The sequence below is a fragment of the Passer montanus genome, unplaced genomic scaffold, assembly GCF_014805655.1.
Source record: "Passer montanus isolate IOZ18808 unplaced genomic scaffold, ASM1480565v1 scaffold11, whole genome shotgun sequence".
In the NCBI taxonomy this organism is placed as follows: Eukaryota; Metazoa; Chordata; class Aves; order Passeriformes; family Passeridae; genus Passer; species Passer montanus.
Window position 1 is genome coordinate 11,444,352 of NW_024357613.1, and position 8,709 is coordinate 11,453,060.

Sequence of the window (8,709 nt, forward strand, 5' to 3'; positions counted from 1 at the left end):
TCACCCATGGATCTCCAGGCAGAAGCACATAAAGGGCTGTTATTTATCACCTCCTCTCGTGTGAAAACGGTGGTGCGGCAGTGCGGACAAAATCCCAGCTCAGCACTTGAAGGATCACTGATGAGGATCGCTGATGCTATCCTGCATCTCTATCAGCTGCAAACGCTTCCAGGTCCTGCAGGATAAAACCACACAAGGGCTGTGCTTCCAGTGTTCATCGTGCAGGCTAGGCACAGCTAGGCAGTATATCATCCTCCCGGAAAATGGCCAGGACAGCAACTCCAACATCAGCTACCTTGTTGAACAGCACTCTGTAATACAGCAGATGAAATTCAATTGCTTCCCAAAGAGCAAAGCAGATGCCTTCGCCATCATGACCTGTCACATGAAGAGTTATAAGTCATGAGCATGAGAAAGATTCAGCTCTCCTGCTTGGCCAACAAAATAAAGCACTTGTTATTTTTTTGGGGAAGTAGGAGTGCCGTTCTGGGACAGTAGAGCCATAGTGGCTGCTCAGAGAGAGAGAGGCTGTCACACAGCTTCTCTGCTGGCACTGCAATGCCAGCAGGACTCTCCTCCCTTGAGCATGTATTTGAGGAGTGTGTGGTGCTTGCCAGCTGAATCACAGCTGTTGGTACAGAGAAGATTGGTGGGAGGGCAGAGGCAGGTTTACCAGGAAACATGACCAATTTTCTTTGGAAAGAAGTCCTGTGCTATAGGAGGGGAAATTATAGCAAGAACAACGAGTAGAAGAGAATCTTGGACAAACTGCAACAGGAATATGGCATCCATCTGAATGAGAAATGGGAAAATAGATCAGGCAAAGAGCAGAGCAATAGAAAATAAAGTTTAGAGAAGATGTGTGGGTTTGCTTAAGGTTGGCAAGGAAAGATGAAGGAGATATAAAATGGAGTTTAGAATTTAGCTTGCAGCTGGGAAGCAATCAGGAAGCCTGTAGTGGGTCTGGGAGGGGAAATAGAGTGAAGAAAAAGACAAAAATAGAGGTAGAAACAGGTAGAAACAGAAATGAAGATGTTGCTACACCAAGTTTGCACAGGCTCTTGTGATGATGATTACCTGAGTGCCTATGTGCTGTGCTCCCTACCTCCTCCAGGCTGGGAGCACAGCACAGATACCCACGTTGGCCCTGCATGAATCCTGCACAGCTCTGCAGGAATTACAGGCTGTGCAGCATATCTTCCTGGCCTCAGATTTGCACCTCCCCAGTAAGTCCTGCTTACATATTGGCAGCCACGTGCTGTAGAGCCCCGGAGCCACTACCCGAAAAGCAATTATTTACTTAATGTTCATAAATTAATATCCAGATCCTGGAGTCATCTGGCTCTTTAGGCTTTGGTGAGATGCTGTCTCTCTTTTCCTTTTCTTTTTTTTTTCCCTCTTCTTTTTTTTTTTTGGAAGCATTGGTTTACCAGATAGTGTGGAGCTGTTGATGTGTTTAGTACAAGTTTATCTTGAACACATCTGCTTATGCCAAGGGAATAGTATGAACTCCCAGTGACCTGTAGAACCTGCATTCCTAATTAGCTGAGAAATATTCCATAATCAGGGTATTGCCATTTCAATGGAGTCTATAGATAGAAAGGTCATGTTCTTGTCTAGGGTCACAAATAATCACTTCTGACTATATAGTTTCATTCTGACCTAGAGTTAACCAGGTGCAAAGCTGGTAAGCAGCAGGACAAGATTACGCTGTCTCACAAGTACATCTACCCCGAGGGCTTGCCTTATGTTTTTCAGTCACTTTTTTTTCTTGCAGCCTCTAACAAACACGTACAAACCCTTCAAGCATGACCGAGGAACTGCTTTGAAACAATGCCGGGTTTTATGGCTGCTTTGCTGCAGGCCATCAGCCCCATGAAGGTGCAACAAGCAAAAAAAGCTGAGAATGTGCCCTCCAGAGACACTCACAGCACCTGCCAGCCCTTCTCGCCACTCACGCTGTGTGTTGGGGGGTTTTGGTTATTTTATTTCATTTGCCCCCTGACTTTTTTTATTCTCCAGAGCAGCATTCAGTTCCTGGAACCGTCCAGCCTCCTCCACCCGCTGCACTGCTTCACCATAGTAAGGAGGCAGAAACTGATTTCTCTAAGGGTCTCCACCACGTGAACCCTCTCCACCACATCAAGAGTTTGGGCAGGAGTAACCCCAGCACAGGGAACCATTCCCAGGTTGCTTCAAACTACCCACTGTGGTGGAAGCATTGCAGTTTGGAGTTTGGCAATGTTGATTGTAGCTTCCCAGAGGAAGAGCTTGGCTATCTCTGGTTTAAATACCCTATGAGTGTCCTCTGTGGTGCAAACACAGGCACAAATGTACTCAGAGGCGTGGGGGAAAGATGAAGGTGAGATAGCACAACATGCCAATGGAATATACCATAATTCTATGGATATCATGTGTAGGAGAAAAGTACACAAATGGCAAAAGGCAGTAAAAGAGCTGCTCACCCAGACTGCAGGCTGATCTAATACCCTGCCTCATCTTTCCATCTCTCCCAGCCTTCTCTTTGACTGGGCAATCTGCCACTACATCTCTACCCTGGAGGACATCAAAAACTGCAAATCTCTGTACCTATGCCTTGTTCCTTCCTCCAACTGAGTTGTTTCAGGCACAAAGGTAGGTTAGAACATTTCTCATATGGCTACGTGTGTGTTTGTGTCTGGGGAAAAGCACTCCACTGATTTTATGCCTTTGCTAGAGGGTTTCTCCCCACCTTCAGAACATCTATTTCACAGCAGGGACTGAGAGTTGGATTAAGTTTGTGTGATGGATCTGTGTGGCTTCTCTACAAAGCAGGCACATAAACCCGAAGGCAGGGCATCTTTGGTTGTAGGAATGGATTCCCAGACCAGAAAGCAGGGGCACAAAAGCCACCAGGAAGTGTTCACCCAACACAAGAATAGCTCCCAGGAAGCTGTGTGTTGTTGCTGTGGAAATTATAATTACAGTTCAATTAACACTTGAAGATCAGTGTTTTCTTTTTGCCAGCAGTCAGGCTTCCTGGTGTTACCTGCAGGAATTCTGCTGTGGATTAATAAATAGGGTGACATGATCTCAGACAGATAGGTCTCTGCTCATCCTCCTCTCAGCTACATGTAGTCCAAACTCTGTGCAATCCTCCTGGAAGCCCTTGAGAAATGTTCTTTCTTACTTCCAAAAAATACAAAATTTATTCTGGAAAAAAAAAAAAAAAGGAAGCATTGGTTTGTGAAACAAGTTACCCTGTAAAAAATCCCATTGGCGACCTCTGGGGAATTCACAATGACTGTTCCTTTGTCCAGGGTCAGTGTCTCTTGGGCATGTCCCCTTACAGACTGCATATGTTTGTAGATGCTCACTGTTGTATTTGTTGTTTTGTTTGCACAGGGAAATAGTGTCAACATGCCATTTTTTGGGTTGTCTACGGGACAGGGAAACTGTGACAGCTGACTTAGTTCTTTCAGGAGCAGTATTCAAATAGTGATTACTGGAGTTGAATAATTCAGAAAGTTTTCAGATAATCTTTTCTTAGGTCCTGATCTTCCCAAAAAAATGCTCATACTTCATTTTTTTTGCTTGCACAGTCACACAGGATTAAATGGGAGCATGGCAGCACATTGAAAGCTATGCCTACCATAAATAACCTTCCTGCATCAGGACCTCAGTCACTGTGTTTTAATAGATATTTGATGGGTGAAAAAAGAGTAAATAAGTTTGCTTTGGCCACATCTAAATTCCTTTTGTTTTCAGTGATAGTTTGGAAAAGAGACCTTTGGTAACAAAATAACAACAACAAAAAAAAAGGCAAGAGGAAACAGTTTTTAAAGCCACATATGGAAGTTCTGAAAACCCCAGTTGTATGCTTGCATAAACAAGGATTCAGCTGAGGTATCTGCACAGTGTTCCTGTCAGGAAACAGCAGTGATGCATATGATTTATCAAAGCACCAGCCACTACATGCCGTGGATATTTGCTCTCAGACCACAGTGTTAAAGATTAGAAAAGGTATCTGTTGAATTCATTTGAATAGCAAATAGACTGGGGAATCACAATCTGTTCTCAGCTACTCAACGGATGAAAAAAGTAATTTATTGAATATATTAGTCTCTCAATTCTAGTAATTATTAGAGCAGAGTTAGAGATCTGAAGACAATAATTTCAGGTTCTATATATAATTTCTACAAGCAACTGGTAAGTGATGTTAGTGCATGTAGTTCCTGGCTTCTAGCTCAGTCACAAGTAGTTCTAACAAATCCTCCCCACTCCCTGTTCGGAGGCTGGCTGGCAGTGCCCTCAGCCAAGCACTGGCGTAAGGATTTCTAAGATCAAAGCATGGGTTAGCTACATTATTCTTGTGGAATTCGATTTTTGACCCCTGTTTGTAACTCACAAATTACAGTTACGAAACTTAGTCACCTACAATGCTTGCAAATGAATTTCAACAACCAATTGAACAGCTGAGCTAATTCATATTAGTTCACAGGGAAAGGAATTTTGGACATTTGCATTTTGCATAAAAGCAGGACTGAAAGTACTTCAAGGATGACTGGTAGGAAAAAAAGCACTTTGGGGAGAGGAAAGACACTGGAGTTGTCAGCATCTGGTATTTCCAGGACCAGTGTTCAATTTTTGCATAATTTGCTCAGAAATTAAAGCAGGTTTTCCAACCCTCTTATCAGAGAACTTTCCTCCCAAGTGTCCATCCTCTTGGCAGCCTCTGCATGGAGACACCAAGATCCCAGTCATCCTTCCTTTAAAAGCCATTTCATCAACTCAAGTCCGAAGCAGCTGAATGCCTACAGAAGAATCTGGAAAACCAGCATTACATGTGGAAAGAAGAGGAGAGAGCACCAAAGAGATGGCGGATTGCCATTTTGTACTCACCCAATTAATACGCTCCTTCCTCCATTTGCTCTCTTGGTCTTTCCAGTCTCCATAATGCCTGGTGAACAGATCAAGGGGTGGAGCTGAACTGGTGACTGTCACCTTATAACATCTCTCCTACAAACACATAGTACTAGCACAGGCAGAAGGCACTGTCGTGCTGATCATCATCCTCTGAGTCAGCCATTTACAACCACCTTCTCCAGGCTGTCATCTTGCCACTACAAATTCAAAATCTGAGTCAGAACCCAATTTAAACTGCTATAATTAACAGTCCCAATTTAACCAAACCTAGCAGTTTGTCATGTTGCATTCTCTGCATACATCTGAGCAGCTTGCATTTGGGCTACTTTGTTCCCTGCCCATGCCCTTCTGCTGCCAAGCAGCTCAGGTCCAAAGAGCACCAGTGGGTTTAGGCTCCCGTCAAGGTGGAGTCTAACAGCAGCCAAACTATAAAATTCAGCCATGCTGGATTTGTTTTGCTTGTTAAAAAGCAAAGTACCAAATGTCATGGAATGGGTGCTGCTCTGTGCTAATCTATAAATACTGATGAGTCAAAAGGGGGTGAAGTTCTGCAAGTGATTTGTCAGTGAAAGAGAGTTATTGTATAATGGAGTGGCCCACTGCAATGAGGCAGCTCTGGGGCAGAGAGCCCAGGTTGGCAAGGAAAAAGCCTGGGTGCTGCTTAAGGGAAAGATGGGTGGAAGCATCTTGCTCACTGGTAAGCCCCAGGAAACATGGACCAGCCAAGTTTTCTATGTGGAAGATAATTGTTTATTAAACAAGCTAAAAATGAGCACTATTCCCCTTGTTTTTTCTATATACTTCAGTTACTAACAAATGCTTCACTCTGAAGAAGACCTCTGGTCACTGTGGATAGTTTAGAGTGTCCCTGCCTTCACTTTAAGGGAATTCCCTGTTTTATTTTTAGGGGATTGCAAATAGGTGACTTACAGATTACAGAGGATGTTTTTGCAGCCACAGGTGATGCTAAAACTGTGGGTGTAAACATATTTCTGAAAACTGTGTATTTTTAAGATTTAGGGAAGACTTTTCCCCTCCACCTTCTCTCCATTGCTTCCTTTCCTTCCTCTCACCATCCAGTTTGAATTACCTCTTTGCATTTTGGTGTTGTTTATTTTTGCAGTGCTGTCTGGAGGCCACCACTGAGAGGTTCTGGCTCTTGAGCCAAGTGAACTGGAGAACCATCCACTGCCCATACGTGTTCACAATCTGCATGTGACGTGAAGGGACTGACAGAGCTTATTCATACATAATTCATACAGCACATCAGCAGGCAAGCTGGAATAAACTCCATGTCTCCAAATCTAAGTAATTTATGCCCTAAACTGCACCCACTCTGCTGTCTCAGTACTTTGCTGTGATCCCCCTCCATCCTGTGGCTTCCCACGGATGCCCACTCTGTGTTACATTCTGTGAACATGTCCAGTCGAGCCCATTTCAGTGGTTTATTTTTTATCATACTTATACATTGCTCTGCTTCCTTACTGAAATACCCACATGTCAAAAATTACAGGCATTTTTTAAGAAGTCATCGAGAAACCCACGACTCCCATGCTGGCTATGTCAAACACTTGTACTTAGGTGCCAATGAATGTGTGGTCTTCTCATTATGTCCTCATCGTTATTTTAACTTCTGTTTCTACAGTGATATACTTATCACTGTATAAATGATCATTATATGTCTTGGGAAAAAGATAAATATATTTTTGACAGTACTTTTTAAACATCTACAACTGTACATTTCCACAATGCCTCACAAAAGTGCACACTGCTCTCCCAATCAAACTGTTGTTCTTCACTAGCTATTAGGCAATGTATGCATACACATAATAGACATATAATATTATAGGTCTGAGTATGTGTTTGCCTCTACAGAAAAATCTGGATGGAAAAATCTCATTTATACTCACAGTGACCAAACCGAGAAATAAAAAAATCTTGCTTCATCCTACATATTTTTACTTCAGTGAATTATTTTTATTGATGTTGCAAGTCTTAATTTTAAATTCAGTTTTGATGAAAAAAGCAGCTGATCTTTTGTCTGTTATTATACATAATATAGTTCTATCAAGTAGAAGGAAATACAATTTGTAAAATGATCAATTCCATAATGATTACAGTGGAGAAATATTCTCTGCTATAATTTGTTAAATGGAGGAATTTCATATGAAATAGTAGATTTCCAAATTTATACAAATAACACCAGATGGTGAGCAGCTAGTTTTAATTAAATTAGGTTTGATAATTATAGCTGTTTAATTTTTAGGTTTGACTCAGATTAGAAAGAATGTATTATTTCCCTGCAAAATTATTTTTAGTTTTCTTCCAAGGTTGTGGATATTGCATTATTCACCATGGCCTGGAGCAGCAGAGAGCTCTGGTCAACTTTGTGGCAGCTGGTTTTGGCCAGCCGTGGTTCTGCTTCAGCAATGCAGAGGATGTGGCACGCTGGGACCCCCTGACGGGAGTCAGAGGGAGTTCTGCCAATGGGAGCAGGACGGAGTTTCTCCACACACAAATACCTTTTCACAGGTGAATCTGTTGACTCCAGCACTTCATTTCAGCTGCTTTTGAGCAAAGGAAGTCTGATGAGAACGATGCCTTTGCGTCTGCCATGTGCATTTCTGCGCTGTGACTGCCGCGATCCATCTGCACATGGACATGCCTGCACTCCTGCAGTTTGTGTCCTGCAGCATTCCCCCTGGGAGGACCCTGCAGGGGCTGCAGCCTGTTCAGCCACACACAGATGAGCCCTGGTGCTGGTACCCTGCTCTGGCACACCCTTTTCCATCACTACTGCTTTCCACAAGTTCCTCTGGTCTCGTCCCAGCCTTCAGCTCACCAGGTCCCAGTGACTCCACTGAGCCATGGAAATATGCTAAAAGCTGCAAACGTGTCCAAGCCCTTTTCAGAATGTGGATAGAGTCCAAAGCCTATCTTGCAGGACCAGCTCCCTGCAAATCAATGCTCACAATCCCACGAGAATCACCTCCTGCTTTGGAACAAGCTGAGTATGATCAGGATCCATATAATCAGGGCTGTTCCATTTACAGGTCTGGCAGTTGCAGCCACAAGCCCAAATGAAAGCTTTCATCAACTTTGCAGGTCACAACTGCAAAAAGGCTCTTGGCTGCAGTGACACCTGTGAAGGCTCAGCTTCTCCCCAGCAGCAGGATGGTGCAGGTTGAAAGATCCAGGCGAGAACAACTGCGGGGTGTTTGCTCAGTGGATGGTGTGATGCTCAGGGGGAAAAGGACTCTTTCAGTGTGACTGAGGTCACGGCACACTTCTCATTTTCTGGAGCTGTTAATCCACCTCCTGGAGTCTGTACACCGTAGAAAAGAGGTGGGTGCGAAACAAAGAGGTTTGAGTCATTGTATCGTCACAGTGCACAGGCACTTGGAATATGGTAATTGTAATGGAATACTATAATTGTAATTGAGCATATCATTGAGAACTTCAATGTTGCAGTTAAAGGATGTGTTCAGGATGTGCCTATGTGGAAATCTTCAAATGCTTGTAACTTCAAGCACAATTTTAGGCTGGAAGAAGCCAGCCCAAGGGCTTACTCTCCATTTCAGATGACATTAAGAAACTTAAAAATTTCCTTAAATCCTCCCCCCGCACTTCAGCTTTCTTAGAGCTCACACTTGGACTGGCACACAGGCAAGGTGGTGCTGTCCTGCCTCCTCTCTCTAAAGTCCTTTTTCTTTTATCTCAGTTTTCTCTCAGCATGGTTCTTCTTCCATTATCTGCCTAGTGCAAATCCTGTCTCCTGCTCTGCTTTTTCTTTTTGTGTGTGCT